This window comes from Lagenorhynchus albirostris, chromosome 3, assembly GCF_949774975.1.
Source record: "Lagenorhynchus albirostris chromosome 3, mLagAlb1.1, whole genome shotgun sequence".
NCBI classification, from domain to species: Eukaryota; Metazoa; Chordata; class Mammalia; order Artiodactyla; family Delphinidae; genus Lagenorhynchus; species Lagenorhynchus albirostris.
The window spans coordinates 147,156,087-147,175,541 of record NC_083097.1 but is presented as its reverse complement, the minus strand read 5'-3'; the positions used below and the strand labels follow the sequence as shown (position 1 = coordinate 147,175,541).

Sequence of the window (19,455 nt, the reverse complement as noted above, 5' to 3'; positions counted from 1 at the left end):
CATGTATCTGTTTGAATTATAGTTTTGTCCAGGTATATGCCCAGGAGTGGGATTGCTGGATCATATGGTAACTCTATTTTTAGTTTTCTGAGGGACCTCCCATGCTGTTTTCCATAGTGACTGCACCAACTTACATTCCCACCAGCAGTGTAGGAGGATTCCCTTTTCTCCACACCCGCTCCAGCATTTGTTATCTGTAGATTTTTAATGATGGCCGTTCTGACTGATGTGAGGTGGTACCTCATTGTAGTTTTGATTTGCATTTCTCTAATAATTAGCATTGTTGAGCATCTTTTCATGTGCCTGTTGGCCATCTGTAGTCATTCTTTTCCTTTACCATTCTTCTAGTGGTTTATGGCTTTATGGTTTATATTTAAATCTTTCCGTTTCTCTGTAATTTATTTTGGTATATGCTGTGAATCAGGGATCCACATTCTTTCTAAATGGCCACACTGTTTTCTGCATACTATTTACTGATCTAGCTTTTCCCCCATTGGTTTTAGATCATATGCTCATGTTTCATTTCCTTGTATCTGATGATGCCCACTCACAGAAATCTCTTTCAAGCTTTTGTTCTTCTTTACTTCTCTAGTATCATCATCAGTTATTTACCTCTTTAGGCTTGTCATGGTCCGCGGTGTATCATGCTGTCTTTCATACATATAATGCTGGTTTCAGAGTGTCCTGTTAATGATGATAAGCTTTGAAAGTTCAAAAGTTCAAAGTGCCAAACAGAAAGACTCATTTTAGCATTTTTCTAAAGAAGTGATGTTTCCTGTTTCTACTGTGAATTGAAATTCTTGGGTTTTTTTTTTAGTGATTTCCATGTCATTTTCTGAATATAGGGTGACTTGGTGATCTCAGAATTTGAAGCAACAAGTAAATTCATATTTTGGAGAAAGTTTTAATGATAGCACAATGACTGGCATATAGTACTAGCCCTCAAGAAATAGCACTTTATTAACTTCATTGATCATATACATATTTTTAGGCACTCAAGAAATCACATATATTTTCCGTGGAAGAGAGCCTCTGCTATGGGAAAATGAAAACTATGCCTCGTTTTACTAACACTTTTAATTTATGGTTTCCAAAACAGTGTGCGTGATGGATAAGGCAGTATGCGTGTTGAGTAAGGTTTAACAGTATACGTAATTTGAGGATAGGGAGGTGGGTAAATGGGATTCAGACCACATTAAAAAATGCCTTTTTACTTTTTCAACAAAAATGGCACAATATACCTCATACTACAGACTTTTATTGCTTGTAAGAATTCTGGTTTTATGTATTTCTGTTGATTTATTTTTATTGCTCTGTTTATGAAACACTTTTTCCCTGCAAAAATTTTGGACAGTAGAGAAGTATAAAGAAGAAATTAATCATTCAGCCATAATCTCACTTCATTTTAGTGCCCATTCATTGTTTTTTCTTCTTGACATTTTTTTTATTTTTTATTTTTTTTTGCGGTACGCGGGCCTCTCACTGTTGTGGCCTCTCCCGTTGCAGAGCACAGGCTCCGGACGCACAGGCTCAGCGGCCATGGCTCACGGGCCCAGCCGCTCCGCGGCATGTGGGATCCTCCCAGACCGGGGCACGAACCCATGTCCCCTGCATTGGCAGGCGGACTCTCAACCACTGCGCCACCAGAGAAGCCCGACATTTTAGTTTTATGTATGTGTGTTTATGTGTATGTTTTGTTTAGTTTATAAATAGGCTTATACTCTATGTATACTGAATTACAACCCCATTTTTACCAATATGATTCACATTAGTAAACTTAGGTCTACATTTTTAATAAATAACTATGTAGAGTTTAACTGTCTGGATGTACAATAATTTAATCATTCTCCTACTGATGGACATTAAGGTTATTAAATTTTAGTCTATACTTATTTCTTAGGTTGTATTATTCATTGGAGAAATTCTGAGTCAAAGGATATGAACTTTCTTAAGGCTTTTAAACATTGACCAAGGGCTTTCCTGGTGGCGCAGTGGTTAAGAATCTGCCTGCCAATGCTGGGGACAAGGGTTTGAGCCCTGGCCCAGGAAGATCCCACATGCCGCGGAGCAACTAAGCCCGTGTGCCACAACTACTGACCCTGTGCTCTAGAGCTTGCGTGTCACAACTACGGAGCCCGCGTGCCACAACTACTGAAGCCCGCGCGCCTAGAGCCCGCACTCTGCAACAAGAGAAGTCACTGCAGCGAGAAGCCCGTGCTACGCAACAAAGAGTAGCCCCCTTGCCGCAACCAGAGAAAGCCCATGCGCAGCAACAAAGACCCAATGCGGCCAAAAATAAAAATTAAAATAAATAATTAATTGATTTAAAAAAAAAACCAAAAAAATTGACCTATCCTCCACCAAAGAGGTTATTCTAATTTATATTATTCTTAGCATATGATAGTATACTATCTCAGTATATGATAGTACAAATAAATGCCCAGTGTAGAAAACTGGAAAACATAGGAAAGCCCAAAGAATACATTAAAAAAATCACACTTTGTTTATTCATTTGCTTATTCTTCAAGCAACACATATTTATGATGCTCCTACTGTGTACCAGGGATTATTGTAGGGGCTGGGAATACAAGAGTGCACAAAATAGACAAAAAGCCACTGTCTTAGAACCTAAATTTTAGTGGGAAAAGAAAGAAAATAAGTAAAACACATGGTATTTTAAGTAGTAAGAAGTGCTGTGGAGAAAGTGGGGGCGGGGAGTAGGGCATCCCAAGGATTGGGGCTTTTATTCTGCATGAGATGGGAAGTCATTAGAGAATTTTGACGAAAGGTGTAATTTATCTGACTAATGTGTTAATAGGACCTATTAGATAATAGAATGAAGAGAGGAAGCAGGGGGACCAACTCTAAGGTTGACCAGTGTATTAGGGTTCTCCAGAGAGACAGAACCAGTAGTAGATAGATAGATGGATACATGGATAATTTAGAGAATTGGCTCACATGATTGTGGGGACTGGCAAATTTGAAATTTGTGTGAGCAGAAATGCAGGCAAGATTTATCTTTTACAGTCTTTACAGTCTTGAGGCAGCATCTTTGCTCTTAAGGCCTTTAACTTTCTACATGAGGCCCCACCTGCATTTTGGAGGGTAATCTGCTTTACTCAAAGTCTACTGATTATAAATGTTAATCACATCTACAAAATACCTTCACAGCAACATGTAGACTAAAGCTTGACCACACAACTGGCCAAGTTTGTTGTGGCCAAGCTGAAACATAAAATTAACCATTACAACTGTGACTGAAAAGAGGCCAATATTTGGAGTTAGGGATACAAATGGGAACAGAGGTAGTCCATGACCAAATGAAGAAAGAAAAGGTGAGTGTGACATTAGTAAAAATGATACCAGTCTTATCAAGCCACTATCATTTATATCACCAATATCTAATAACCATTTAGTCAGAGGTGATTTGGACTTTGGAGTCCATGGTATGGGAAGATAAAAATATGTATCTACTTGCAATAATGAAATGCTTCAGTAATGATTCTTCATAAAGTCATTCAGTACATAGTACTCATTTTGTGGAAGAACCATAAGTGTGTAGGGAACTCACAGTTAGCACTTACGCTAGACACATTACTAAGCCCTTTCCCATATATTATCTTTTTTAATCCTTTGAACAAATTTTACGAAATAGGTTTTGTTATGTCTGTTTTATACATGAGGAAACTGAGAAAGAAAGCTTGCGACTTGCCTAAGGGCGCACACCTACTAAGTGGCAAAGCCAGGATTTAAACCTAGTCTCTCTGGTTCCAATACACCTTATTGCCTCGTAAAGTAGAGACTATTTTCATAGAGACGATTATCTGTATTTTAAGTTGTAAATAGGGTTTTCTAGGACAATTACGCAATAGGAATGCTATTTATGTTATTACACAAGTAGCGTACATGATCAAATATCTCTTCTTTAGAGCCTTCTCTGGCCACCCAATCTCAAATAGCTTCCTGCTTTTCACTCTGTTCCTTTACCCTACTTTATTTTTTCTTCAGAACACTTAGCACTGCCTGAAATTACATTCCATGTTTTGGTTTTTTTCCTCCTGTCTGTTGTCTTTTTCTCCCATCAGAATCCCAAGTTCCATGAGAAAAGGGTCGGTCATGTCTCACTGTTCACTGAATGACAAATTCACCTGTTTCTAAAATAGTTCCTGGACAGACAGAATAAACTGGAGTGTGAAGGAATGGCTGTCTCTAAGCTTTGTTGGGATTATACGGGGTAGTGGTATTTGCTGTCATAGCCAGAACTACTTTCGACGTAGTTCTCTGAGTTCTTTGAATCCAGGTATTCAAGTGAGTTGAAGGGAGTTCCTTGAGTAAAAATTGATTTTTCTTTGAAGGATAGCTTATTGTATTGTTGTTTTGCTTAAAAAATCTTTTCTGATTATAAAAGCAGTACATGCATATTGTAGAATGTTGGGATAAAAGTGGAAAGAAAAATGAGAAATAATCCTCAGTTTAGGGAAGCGCCATTCTTAGTATTTTGGCATATTGTCTTTTGAGTTTTTAATCTTTGCATATGCTTTATATAGTTGAGAATTATATATATATGATTCTATATATCTTTATATGCTTTACTTTACATGCTTTGTACACTTATTCAGAATTATTGTGTTAATGTTTTCCTATCATTAAACATTTCTCATAATTTGAAATTACCATATTTCATGAACAGCCCATAATTTAACATTTTTCTGGGTGCTTAAACTCTTCACTTTTAATTATTAAAAACGAATCTCCATCTTTTGGCATAATTCTTTGCTGTCATTTTCAATTACCTAGGATATATTCCTAGGAGATGTACTGTATATATCCTGTCAAATTGTTTTCCAGAGGGTTTGCATATCATTGTACCCTCACTGGGATTGAACATTATTATTCTAAAAAAATTTAACAAGGCTGATTTGTGTGATTCAGTAGAATACTCTAAATTCACAGCCTCTTCACAAATGGCAGCTCTCCTCTCTGAGCAATTTGAGTATATGTTGAGTCAGCTAAGGCATGGCCTACTAAAATAAGATCTAATAATACTGGATATGCTTGGCCAAGAATAAAGGACTTGAGAGACATTTTCCAACATGTGCCTTCTTATTGAATTGCCTGGGTGCTCTGACTAGAATTCAAAATTGAGATTATTCAGTTTAGATGAGGTTATTCAGAAAATACAGAAAGTATAGAATCACCCATAATACATTTTGTACATTTTTACTGACTGCCTGCTGTGTGCCATGCACTGTGCTATGATCCGGTAGTACAAAGAACCAGCTGCCAATCTTTGTAGATAGATGGCGTATGGAAACTGTTTACCCCAGTAAAGGAAGGTTCTTTCTACCCCATTCTCCCTTTAGAAAACCAGGAGTCGCTTACTGAAGTCCTTGTAAAAGCTCTTATATTACAGCATCCTTCCATCTTTTTAAATTCGGAGTAAAAGGCAAATGTTAAATCCTTCATCTATAAGACAACAGGAAATGAAAAATTAAGGATTAGAGTAATGGTAACCAGAAGAAACGAACACCTAATTAATTTCAAAGTAAAAACTTTGCCAGAAGAAACATTGCCCAGAGGGATCTGGTAGAGTTCGCAGGAAAGAGAAGGATGGAAGAATCCCTGTCAACTAGTAGTGAATGGCTTGGGGAAGACACTGAGCCTGTAGTGTCCTCAGTCAGTACTGGTTTGAGATGTTTACTAAAATCATCTGACAGTGTTGGTGAAAAAAGCACAAATCATTTCAGCACAATTTTTTCCTAGGGTTATGATCCCACAGTTTGAAGTGTTGGGTATTAGTTATTGCAAACCAGCCATTAAAAGATTTATTTTTATTGATTTTGAGACAGTCTTGAGCTCAATTGTAAGTACAGTACTAAGAACTTTTTGTTTCTCAAACTATGCGAAAGGAAAGCTGACTGAATGCTCCGTCATGTTCTATTGTTTTAGTGTATATTTCTTACAAAGGAGGATGTTCTACATAATCATAATATGAGAATCAAATCAGTAAATTAACATTGGATACATTACTGCCATCCAGTCCTCAGTCTCTTGAGTTTCACCAAAGGTCCAATAATGTCCTTTGTAGCAAAGGTATCCAGTTCAGAATGATAAGACACCTTTAGTTGTCATACTTCTTTAGTTTCTTTCAATCTGGAACAGTTTCTCCGGCATTCCTGGACTTCTGTGACCTTGGCCCTTTTTTTTTTTTTTTTTTTTTTTTTTTGCGGTACGCGGGCCTCTCACTGTTGGGGCCTCTCCCTTTGCGGAGCACAGGCTCCGGACGCGCAGGCTCAGCGGCCATGGCTCACGGGCCCAGCCGCTCCGTGGCATGTGGGATCTTCCTGGACCGGGGCACGAACCCACGTCCCCTGCATCGGCAGGCGGACTCTCAACCACTGCGCCACCAGGGAAGCCCAACCTTGGCACTTTTGAAGATTACAGATCAGTTATTTTGTAGTATGTCTGTCAGTGTAGGTTTGTCTGTTTCCTCATGATTAAATTTAGTTTATACATCTTTGAAAGGAATATCACAGAAGTTACGCTGTGTTCTTTATCTTTGCATCTTATTAGGTAGTACATGATTTTGATTTCTCTTGTTACTAATGGTGGTCATCTTGATTATTTGAGGAAGGTGGTATCTAGGAGCTTTCTTCACTATAAAGTTACCCTTTTTCTCTCTGTAATTAAGCATTTTGTGGAGAGGTACTTTGAAACTGTATAAATGTCTTTTCATTAGAATTTCAATTTATTCACTTATAGACTTGTGGTTTCTTATTTTTTTCAGTGGGTTATAATCTGTTATTATGATTATATATTTTGATGGTCAGATTGTTCAAAGCTTGGCCATTGCATGCCGTTTCAAGCTGGGTCCTGTAACCTTTTGATCTGTCCTCATAATTCTTTAAGCACTTCTTGCTTTCTGGGGCAAAAAAAAATTTTCAGGCTCATCTTGTATTTGCCCATAGTCAGCCCTGGAATTAGTCAATTCTGTAAGGAGCCTTGGTTTCTTTTTGTGAAGAATGGTATTTAGATCTGGTTGCTAAGTGTGCTTAGTGCTATTGGGATGTCACTGCTTCTATAGGCTCTCTCAGCCAACAGTGTTAGGTAATATATGTATAATTTTGTCTCTGTGGGAAAAACTCCCTCCTTTTCTATGTATTAAAAAACCGCGGGGGCTTCCCTGGTGGCGCAGTGGTTGAGAATCTGCCTGCTAATGCAGGGGACACGGGTTTGAGCCCTGGTCTGGGAGGATCCCACATGCCGCAGAGCAAGTAGGCCCGTGAGCCACAACTACTGAGCCTGCGCGTCTGGAGCCTGTGCTACTCAACAAGAGAGGCCGCGATAGTGAGAGGCCCCCGCACCGCGATGAAGAGTGGCCCCCTCTTGCCGCAGCTGGAGATAGCCCTCGCACAGAAATGAAGACCCATCACAGCAAAAATAAATTAATTAATAAACTCCTACCCCCAACATCTAAAAAAAAAAAAAAAACCGCGGGCTTCCCTGGTGGCGCAGTGGTTGAGAGTTCGCCTGCCAATGCAGGGGACACGGGTTCGTGCCCCGGTCCGGGAAGATCCCACATGCCGCGGAGCGGCTGGGCCCGTGAGCCATGGCCACTGAGCCTGCGCGTCCGGAGCCTGTGCTCTGCAACGGGAGAGGCCCCAACAGTAAGAGGCCCGCGTACGGCAAAAAAACAAAAAACAAAAAACCGCGAGTTCACAGTGATAGTTCTAGTCCAGTCTTAGAGATTTCATTCTAGTTTTCTAAGGTAGCCCTTTTCATATTTGTAACTCCCTTCTCTAACAGTGAGAAACAATGACTCCTGTTTTCCACAGTATATTTATTCACTTGCTCAGTTCTAGAATGCATATTCAATAGTTTTAGAATTGCTTACCTATATCACTGAAAAATAAATTTACTAACCATACTGAATATTTCTTTACAATTAACTTTTGTTTTTGGCTATATATTCTAACTGCTGAGTTCCAGAGTCACTTGGATTAATTTTTTCCTCACCATTAAGTATGATTATGTTATTCAATTGAAATGTATTTAGGTTTGTTTCTGTTGATATTCCATCTCCCTCTCCCAGTCGTTGATTTTATTTTTTTGAGTATATAAAGCATGTATTGCGGTTCTAAGAGTAAAAACAATACAGAAAGGTCATCCTTTCTGTCCTGTTCCCATTCGTCTGTTCTTTCCATCCTGTTTCCATTGGGTAACCAATTTTTTTAGTTTCTGGTTTATCCTTCCTGGGTTTCTTTATGCACTAAGGAACAGGTACACACATGTATATTTTCTTATTTCTGCTTACTTCTTATACAAAGGGTAGTATATAGGTAGATACTGTTTTGCACTTTGCTTTTTTCACCTGAACATGTACCCTGAAAATTACTCTGTATTAGCCCATAGAGGCCTTTCTTATTCTTGCATAAGGCTGCATACTGTGTGTTGATACACCATAGTATATTCGGCTTAGAATCTTAAGTACGAGCATGCAGGTTGTTTTGTTTTTGTTTTAATTACAAACAGGACTCCAGTGCATATGTTTACCTTGTGCATATGTGTTTTCATAGTATTTAATTATAGTGTATCTTCAGGGAAGATTCCTAGAAATTTATTATTGGATCAAAAGGGATGAATTGGGAAATTGGGATTGACATATGTACACTAATATATATATAAAAGATAACTAATAAGAACCTGCTGTATAAAAAAAAAATAAAATAAAAGTCAAAAAACCCCCCCCAAAAAAACCAAAAACAAAGAAATTAAAAAAAAAAGGTTGATACAGGATCAAAGGTAATGCCCGATCAAAACGTCAAGCTACTTATGTAGTTTTGTTGGATATTGCCAAATTCTCCTCCAGAAGGGTTGTACACATTTGCCTTCCCAACCAGAAGTATATGAGAGTGCCTGTTTCCTTACTCATTTACTGACAGAATGTCTCGTCATACTTGTGAATATTTGCCAGTGTTAGGTGAGAAATGTATAGCTTTAATTTGCATCTCTTTAATTATGAGTAAGTCTAAACATCTTTTCTTATTTAAGGATTGTTTTTATATCTTTTAAAAAGTCTGTCCATGTCCTTTCCTCATTTTCCTATTGGGATTTTGGTAATTTTTATCCCCCTCAATTTAAAAGAAAAATTTAGGTATATAAGTCCTTTTACCTGTGACATACGTTTTAAATATTTTTTCCAGTGTTCTAATTTTATCTTTTTCCAAATGGCTGACCAGTTGTCCCAGCACTTATTAAAAAGTTCTGCAGTTTAGCAAATGCAAACTAAAATAGAATGCATAAACAACAAGGTTCTACTGTATAGCACAGGGAACTATATTCAATATCCTATGATTAAACCATAATGGGAAGAATATAAAAAAGAATGTATTACATATGTATAACTGAATCACTTTGCTGTACAGCAGAAACCAACACAACATTGAAGTTCCCTAGTGATTTGAGAAGCCACTTTTATCACGTACTAAATTTCCATATGTACCTGGGTCTATTTCTGAACATTCTATTCCATTAGGCCAGGATGTGGCAAACTATGGCCCTCTGGCCAAACCCAGCCCTATTTTTGTAAGTAACGTTATATTGGATCACAGCCCCACTCGTTTATTTACTTATCGTCTATGGCTGCATTTGTGCTACAACAGAAGAGTCAAGTAGTTGTGACAGAAACTGTGAGGCTTGCAAAGCTTGAAATATTCACCTCTCATCCTTTACAGAAGCTTGCTGACCCCTACATCAGAGTAATTATCTATGCATATGCCATAAAAGAACCCTGTTTTTAACTAGAGAGACTTATAGTATGTTTAAATGTCTGGTGGGGCTAATCGCACCTTGTAGCTTTTCTTTTTGCATGTTGTTTTCTGAGTATTCTTATAAGTTTTTCCACATGAATTTGAGTACCAACTTGTCTGGCTCCACAAGAAGCTTTTTATGTGATACTGGGGTGGTTTGTTTTTTTTTTTTTTTTGGTGGTACGCGGGCCTCTCACTGTTGTGGCCTCTCCCGTTGCGGAGCACAGGCTCCGGACGCGCAGGCTCAGCGGCCATGGCTCACGGGCCCAGCCACTCCGTGGCATGTGGGATCTTCCCGGACCGGGGCACGAACCCACGTCCCCTGCATCGGCAGGCGGACTCTCAACCACTGCGCCACCAGAGAAGCCCTATACTGGGGTGTTTTAAAATTATAAATTAGGGTGAACTGTTATCTTTATAATGTTGAGTTGTCTTATCCAAGAACTAATTTTGAAGAAGAGAATAGAGAAACTTATCAAAGAACCAAGCCACAAAAATGCATCAGACCAACATGGTTTCACAGGGGAATTCTACCAAATCTTCAAAGCATGTGTAGGCCAGAAGCTTCATAAATTGCTTCATAGCATTGATTTTGAAAAAAAACAGTTCTTCTGGGGGGAGTTATTTCTAGTTTTATATCTTTTGATCAGAGGCTATTATTATCTGATTTTTTTTTCTTTTGTAGAACTTATTTCTTTGTGATCAAATATATGATGAGTCTTCATAAATTTTTCATGTGTGCCTGAAAAACAGATTAGTCTCTATTTACAGGGTGTAAAGTTTGATATCTTTAATATTTGCTGTACCTTCTTGATTATGTTTATTCTTCTGAACTTTATATTTTGGTCCTCTTGATCTGCTTTGTATTGGGAGTAGTGTGTGTTAGTGTATTTTTAATCCATGTCTCTTTGCATATCTTTTAGTTTCTTTTCATGATGTGTTGTTTTCTTTGCTCTTTTATTTTTGAAATTTTTGTTTAAACTTAGAAAGGTGTATATTTTTGTTCTATTGATTACCCTTTACTTACAACTTTTAAAATGCTTGTAATTCTTGGGATTTTATTTAATATTTTATTAACAAGTTTATCCTTTTAATGGAATTCTTTAACTGCCACCTGTTCACTATACAACAGTCAGGACTTGTTCTTTCCTCTTCTGGTCCCTTCTCCTTTTAAGCTGCATTATTTCTACTTTTCAGAATGTATCACATATTCTTCAACCCTCATCATCTTCATCTTTGTTTTATTCTTATATCCATACTGTAATTATTTTATTTTATATATTTTTTTTACTGTAATTAATTTAAAATGTTTACCATTAATCTTTTTGCTAAAGTGTTCTGAGTCATCTCTTGGTTGCTCAAGGATACAGAATTCCCTGACCTGTTACCTGTTTGAAACTATTTTCCTATTGTCTTTGGTTAGAAAATCTTTACCGTACACTTCCTTTTCTACCGTTTTTGGAAAATGCTGTCCCACTGATACGTTGCTTGGTACATTGTTTTTAAGATATTTGATGCCAGTCTAATTCATACTCTTTCTCTTGTAAGTTTTCTTTTAATTTAAAAAAAATTTTGGACTGGAGACTGAGAAATCTTTTCTTTATCTTAAAGTCTAATAATTTTACTAGGGTATCTCTAGGAGTTCAGTGCTGTGGGCCAATTTTCCCTAGTATCTGAAGACCCTGTTAACATGCAGTTCAGATTTCCTTTTATTTCTGGAAAGTTTTCTAGAATTATAGTGTTACCGAACCAAACTTGGGTCCACCCACCTGCACGCAGTAAAGCCAGTCTGTTGACACTAGGTTACAGTGAAAGAAAGTGCAGCATTTATTGCAGGGCACGAAGCAAGGAGTCCAGGACAGCTAGTACTCAAAACACCTGAACTCCCCAGTGGGTTTCAGGAAAACCCTTTTAAAGGCAAGATGAGGGAGAGGAGTCCCCGGGTATGTGGTCAGCTCATGCATAGTTCTTTGGTTGATGGTGAGGTAACAGGGCCGTGTCACAGGGGTGAACATTATCAGTTCTTAGCCTCTAGTAGGCCTGTGGGGGCTGTGTGCTCATGGTCAGCAACTAGTTAACGCTTTGCATTTGGTGGGCATTTTAACATCTGTAAGACAGCTCAGGAAATGATACTAGTATCTAGGTACTTCAGACAGAGGCTAAAGCAGAGGATATTGGGGAGGGGTCTGTCCCTGAAAGGCTTCCTCTTTTTCTTCGATTTCAGCTACTTCTCTGTCCTGTTTTGTTTCTTTCTTTATCTCACTTTCGTTCTCTTAGATTATTTTCCTGCTTTTCTTTAATGCCTATTATTACATTTTTCATTTGAGCTTATCATTTGGGGGGCATTGTAATTTACTTTCATTTCTATTATAATCTTGTTTTTATTTCTTTACTGAGTTAAATCTTGTTTCATTTCTTTCTGCTTTTGGTATGTTTTCCTTCTTGAGTTTTGACTTTCTGATTCAAGGCATTTAAAAAATAACATCATATATTTGTTTAAGCATATTGAGTTCAGTTTGGAGTACTCTTTTCAGGCACATTCCATAAGCGCAATATGCCATAATGCACTAAGGCATACGTAGTATATAATAAGTTTACTTTTCTTATGTATAACTAGAATGATAGTATCTATGTACTACTATCCCTAGGAAATCAAGTGAACAATTACCAAAATCACTCTCAGTAGGGCTTAATTATCTTGTAGAACCTCAGTTAGGAAAGACTGATTTGAGGTTTTCATTTTCTTCTGCCCCTCCCTGTCCTTTCTTCTTTTATGTGTGGGGATTTCATAGGCTGAATTTTTGTGTGTGTGTAGATGAAGATTTGCTTATGTCACTACATTTTGGGGGGCAGGACTGGCAGTTTGAGGTTAATTTTATGAGTCCTAGTTTAAGAACATCTTCTGTCAGTGTAACAAAACATAGTTTCTTTCTTTGTTTTTTTTTTGGCTGCGCCACACAGCATGTGGGATCTTATTTCCCAGACCAGGGATCGAACCCGTGTCCTCTTCAATGGAAGCACGGAGTCTTAACGACTGGACTGCCAGGGAAGTCCCCAAAACATAGTTTCTTTACTGGGTGTCTTGTTTTGGGGTGGGGAGCAGGAGATCGAGGAGGAAGGGCTTTGTTTGCATCCTTTGAATGTTTCAAAAAATTCTTTAATCTTGCAGGATCTTAAAATCTCTCCCCTGCCATTTCTTCTTCCCTTAATTTTATGGTTTCCAAAAGACAACTGGCTTTTCCTTTCCCTTTTTTTTTAAAATTAATAAACTTAATTTTTTAGAGCAGTTTTATCCTGGAACTGAGTGGAAAGTATAGACAGTTCCCAGTTCCCATATCTCTCTCTTTTTTTTTTTTCCTTTAGAATTATTTTATGAAATCGTAAATGTACAACAGCTTCTTAACTCTACACACGGACTTAAATTTTTTTTAAAGGATAAACGTTATGTCTTATTACACCATGATCCTGGCTAGTAGCTTTTCAAAACGTTGAGAAAAATCTTAAAAAAAGGTTTCACATGTTACCTGAAACTTACAAATTTAACGTTATCAAAGAAGGAATGCTTCTACACTCTTAAAAAGACCACTAGAAAGAAACAACAATTAAAAAGCTAAGAGACTGTCTCAAAGGCTTTTTTTTTTTTTACAATCCTTCCTGTACAGTGAGGTAATGTTATTAAATAATCCAATCCATTCACAAAATGGTTCTCTGCATCTGCTCTGGTGTCTTCTGCCATTATCACTGCGTATTTATGCATGGCTGAGAAAAGAGTTTCCTTAACATTGTTAGTTCGGTAACCTGAAGCTTTTCTGTTACCTCTGGGCTCTCATCCTCTCCTATTTATACAGTGAAGCCCATGGTAAATAGGAAGAAGCTCGATATTGGCTTCTCCCGCCATAACCCCCACTTCCTCCACTGTCTCCTGGACCATAGTTTCCTCCACCATATGGTCCCCCATGTTCCTGCTACCACCAAAATCTCAACTCTTCGTAGTTAGAAGGTTACTGGTTATAATTTCCACTTCCATAATTTCCTCCTCCATAGTTGTCATAACCACCTCCGTAGCCCCCACCCTGGTTGCCATATCCAGGTCCTCCACCACCATATCCTCCTCTTCCTCCTCCATAACCAGGGCTACCTTCAAAATTCCCACCTCCGGGCCCTCCTCCATACCCATTATAGCCATCCCCAAATCCACGACCACTTCCATATCCATCAGATCCTCCTCTGAAGTTACTTCCTGGTCCTGGTCCAAAATTTCCGCCACCATCACCACGAGAATCTCCAGAACCAAAGTGGCCTCCTCTTCCACTTCTAGAACTTCGGACTTCCTGCATTTCTTGTCTAGACAAAGAAAGCCTTTCTTACTTCTGCATTATGACCATTGATAGTATGGTATTTCTGCAACACAGTCTTATCCACAGGATCACAGTCATCAAAAGTAACAAACCCAAAGCCTCTTTTCTTTCCAGACTGCCTATCCGTAATTATCTCAATGGTCTCAATTTTTCCATATTCCTCAAAGTAATCTCTAAGATGATGTTCCTCAGTATCTTCTTTAATTCCATCTACAGATAGCTTCTTCACAGTGACATGAGCCCCTGGCTTTCCAGAGTCCTCTCTTGCAACAGCACGTTTTGGCTCAACTACTCTCCCATCAATTGAATGAGGTCTTGCAGCCATGGCGGCATCAACCTCAGCCATGTATGAAAAAGTTACAAAACCAAATCCTCTTGATCTTTTGCTTGCAGGATCCCTCGTTACCACACAGTCTGTAAGTTTTCCCCATTGCTCGTAGTAGTTCCTCATACTTTCTTCTGTAGTTTCAAAGCTCAAGCCACAATAAAGAGTTTACGGAATTGTTCCTTTTCTCTCTCCATCGCGGACTCAGTTGCTTCAGCGCGATTGGCCGCAACCGAGCGAGATGAGAGAGATCTCCGCGGACGAACACGAACCGGACGCATCCTGGCGCTGTAGTGAGAACTGCCGCAGCTCGGGAAACAGCATCGCTAGGAGCACCTCCACTCGCGACGCGGTGCTGCTGCCACTGCCGCCACTTTTCTAGAACCTTCCCCCGACTAACGCATCTTCCCTACTTCAGGCTGTTGCGTACCCATATATCTCTTGTCCTTACACAGGCGCAACCTCCCCCACTATTGACATCCTCCACCCGAGTGGTATATTTGTTACAATCCATGGACCTACATCATCATCGGTCTTGACACATGTATAATAACATGAATCTACCATTATAGTGTCATACAGAATAGTTGCACTGCCCTAAAAATCCTCTGTGCCCTGCCTATTCTTCCCTCTCTCCTCCTAACCCCTGGCAACCACTATTACTTTTACTGTCTCCATAGTTTTACCTTTTCCAGAATGTCGTATAACGGGAATCATATAGTATGTAGCCATTTCACATTGGCTTTTTTCACTTAGTAATACTTATCTGAGTTTCCTTCATGTCTTTTTATGGCTTGAAAGCTCCTTTCTGTTCAGTGCCAAATAATATTTTATTGTCTGGCTATATCACAGTTTATCCATTCACCTACGGAAGGACATCCTGGTTGCTTCCAAATTTTGGCTATTATCAATAAAGCCACTGTAAACATCACTGAGCAGGTTTTTGTGTGGACATAAATTTTCAACTTATTTGGGTAAATACCGAAAAGCGTGATTGCTGGATCGGATAAGAGTATGTTTAGTTTTGTAAGAAACTGCTGAATTTCCAAAGTAGCTGTACCATTTTGCATTCCCATGAGTAGTGAATGAGAATTCCTGTTGCTCCATATCCTCACCAGCATTTGGTGTTGTCCATGTTTTGTATTTTGGCCATTCTGATAGGTGTGTAGTGGTATCTATTGTTTCAATTTGATATATGATGACATATGAAGTGAACATCTTTTCATATGCTTACTGCCATTTGTATATATTCTTTGGTGAGGTGTCCGTTCATGTCTTGCCCATTTAAAAATTTGCGTTGTTCATCTTATTATTAAGTTTTAAGGGTTTTTTTTGTATTATTTTGGCTAACATCCTTTATCAGATTTGTCTTTTGAAAATATTTTTTTCAGATCTGTGGCTTCTCTCTCTCTCTCTTTTTTTTAAATTCTCTTTTGATATTGTCTTTCACAGAGCAGAAGTTTTTAATTTTAATGAAGTCCAGCTTGTCAATTATTTCTTTCATGGGCTGTGCCTTTGGTGTTGTATCTAAAAAGTCATCACTATACCCAAGGTCACCTAGATTTTCTCCTATGTTATTCCAGTACCGTTTGTTGAAAAGATTATCTTTGCTCCATTATATCACCTTTGCTTCTCTGTCAAAGATCAGCTGATTATATGGGTCTGTTTCTGGGCTCTCCTGTTTTCTTGATCTGTTTGTCTGTTCTTTCAGCAATACCACACACTATCTTGATTAGTGTTACTTTATAGTAATTCCTGAAGTTAGGAAGTGTCAGTTCTTTGACTTTCTTCTGTTCCTTTAACATTGTGTTCTCTATTCTAGATCTTTTACCTCTTCATGTAAACTTGAGAATTAGCTTGTTTGAGAGTCATAAAATAACTTGCTGGAATTTTGATTGGGATTGCATTGAATATTTAGATCAAGGTGGGAAGAACTGACATCTTGACAATAATGAGTCTTACCATCTATGAACTTGGAATATCTCCTTTATTTCGTTCTTAATATCTTTCGTCAGAGTTTTATAGTTTTCCTCGTATAGATCTTATGCATATTTTGTTAACTTTATACCTAAATACTTCATTTTGATGGGGTCCTAATGTAAATGGTAATGTATTCTTAATTTTAAATTCCACTTGTTCATTGCTGGTATATATGAAATGTGATTGACTTTATATTAACCTTGCATTCTGCAACCTTGCTACAATTGATTACTAGTTCCAGGAGTTTGGGGGTCATTTTTGTTGTTGTTTTTTCTACATAGATGATGATGGCATCTGTGAACAAAGATAGTTTTCTTCCTTCCCGATATGTATTCTTTTTATTTCCTTGTTGTGTCATATTGCATTAGCTAGGACTCCCACTACAATGTTGAAAAACAGTGATGAGAGGGGACATCCTTGCATTGTTCCTTAGCATGAAAACTTCAAGTTTTTTACCATTAGGTATGATGTCAGCTATGGGTTTTTTGTAGATGTTCTTTATCAAGTTGAAGTGCTCCCTCTGTTTGCCTTTCCTTTTACACTTTTTTTCCTTAAAGAGTGGTGCCTGGAAGACTATTTCTTTGCATCTCGAATCCTCTTTTGAGTCCCAAATTTGTAATCAACTCTGACCTATCAAAACTCTTTCTCAGTATTTTCACACTTAATGGGATTTTATGTCAGTCTTCAGTCTGCTGCTTGTTTCCCTCTTTTTTTTCTTTTGCACAGTTATCCTGGACTACTCTTGCTCTTCATGAAGGCTTATGGTAGGAACATATGGGCATCCTAGGATCTAAGTATTTCTTTTTCTGCTTATTTTCTATTCCTTCTGCTTATGCTGAGGGCTTGAGTTTTGTGTAGCTTCGTTCGTTCTTTTTATTTTTTTTATCCTGTGACTTTGCCAACATTGCATATTCTACTTGTTTTGTTTTGTACACTCTTCAGATTTTCTGTCTAGGTACTCATGCCATCTGGATGCTTTCTGATATTTATGCTTTTTATTTCTTTTCTTGACTTATTGCACTGGCTATAACTAGTGAAATTTGTATTGAATAGAAGTGTGACAATGGATATTCTACTTTTGTTTTGAGTACAGTGGAAAGTGTTTCATTTTTGACCATTAAGTATGATATTAGCTATAGGTTTTAAAAATATGTCCTTTATCACATTGAGGAAGTTACATGAGAGTTTTTAATCATGAGTGCGTTTTGAATTTTGTTATATGCCCTAAATGCATCTATTGAAATCATCATATAACTTTTCTTATTCTCTTAATATGGTGTATTACATTGATTTTTTTGAATGTTCAGCTAATCTTTAATTCTGGGAAAGCCCCAGCTGATCATGAGGTATTATCATTTTTATATAATTTTATATTTGATCTGTTAATATTCGGTTGAGGGTATTTTAATCTTTTTACCTGAAGGTAATTGGTCAATACTTCCTTTTTTGATAATGTCTTTTCTCAGGTTTTAGCATTATGATTAGCCTAATAAAATGAATTAACCTCTCTATATCTAAAAAGAGTTTGGGAAAGATTACTGTTATTTCTTCCTTAAATGTTTGATAGTATTTATCAGTAAAGACATTTAGGGCTTGAGTTTGCTTTGTGGGAAAGTTTTTGTTTTTGTGTAGCAATTAAATTTTTTTAAAAGCTAACTTTTTTCATGTGTAGTTTATATATAATAAAATTCACCAATTTTAAGTTTCCAGTTCAGATGAATGTAGTATAATATCTACAACAATCATGTACTGGTCTTTTTTTTTCTTTTTCTTGTGATATTGATAGATTTTTTTTTTCAAATTTTATTTATTTTCTTATACAGGTTCTTATTAGCCATCCATTTTATACACATCAGTGTAAACATGTCAATCCCAATCTCCCAATTCATCACACCCCCACCGCTTTACCCCCCTTGGTGCCCATACGTTTGTTCTCTACATCTGTGTCTCAATTTCTGCTGCAAAACGGTTCATCTGTACCATTTTTCTAGATTCCACATATATGCGTTAATATATGATATTTGTTTTTCTCTTTCTGACTTACTTCACTCTGTATGACAGTCTCTAGATCCATCCACCTCTTACAAATGACCCCATTTTGTTCCTTTTTATGGCTAAGTAATATTCCATTGTATATATGTACGACACCTTCTTTATCCATTCGTCTGTCGATGGGCATTTAGGTTGCTTCCATGACGTGGCTATTGTAAATAGTGCTGCAGTGAACATTGGTGTGCATGTGTCTTTTTGAATTATGGTTTTCCCTGGGTATATGCCCAGTAGTGTGAGTCATATGGTAATTGCTGAGTCATATGGTAATTCTATGTTTAGTTTTTTGTTGTTGTTGCGGTATGCAGGCCTCTCACGGTTGTGGCCTCTCCCTTTGCGGAGCACAGGCTCTGGACGCGCAAGCTCAGCGGCCATGGCTCATGGGCCTAGCCACTCCGCGGCATGTGGGATCTTCCCAGACCGGGGCACGAACCCGTGTCCCCTGCATCGGCAGGCGAACTCTCAACCACTGCGCCACCAGGGAAGCCCTTTGTTTAGTTTTTTTAAGGAACCTCCATACTGTTCTCCATAGCAGCTGTATCAACTTACGTTCCCACCAACAATGCAAGAGGGTTCCCTATTCTCCACACCCTCTCCAGCATTTGTTGTTTGTAGATTTTCTGATGATGCCCATTCTAACTAGTGTAACGTGATACCTCATTGTAGTTTTGATTTGCATTTCTCTAATAATTAGTGGTGTTGAGCAGCTTTTCATGTGCTTCTTGGCCATCTGTATGTCTTCTTTGGAGAAATGTCTATTTAAGTCTTCTGCCCATTTTTGGATTGGGTTGTTTGTTTTTTTAATATTGAGCTGCATGAGCTGTTTATATATTTTGGAGATTAATCCTTTGTCCATTGATTCATTTGCAAATATTTTTTTCCCATTCTGAGGGTTGTCTTTTTGTCTTGTTTATGGTTTCCTTAGCTGTGCAAA

At 37.9% G+C, this 19,455-nt stretch overlaps 1 protein-coding gene and 1 pseudogene across 7 annotated transcripts in view; one reads left to right on the top strand and one right to left on the bottom strand.

Moving 5' to 3' along the window:
* The window catches only part of FBXW11 (F-box and WD repeat domain containing 11), a 132,939-nt gene that overhangs the window by 46,084 nt on the left and 67,400 nt on the right, over window positions 1-19,455 (top strand). The gene's annotated exons all lie outside the window — the stretch shown is intronic.
* Window positions 13,522-14,817, bottom strand: LOC132517286 (heterogeneous nuclear ribonucleoproteins A2/B1-like; annotated as a pseudogene).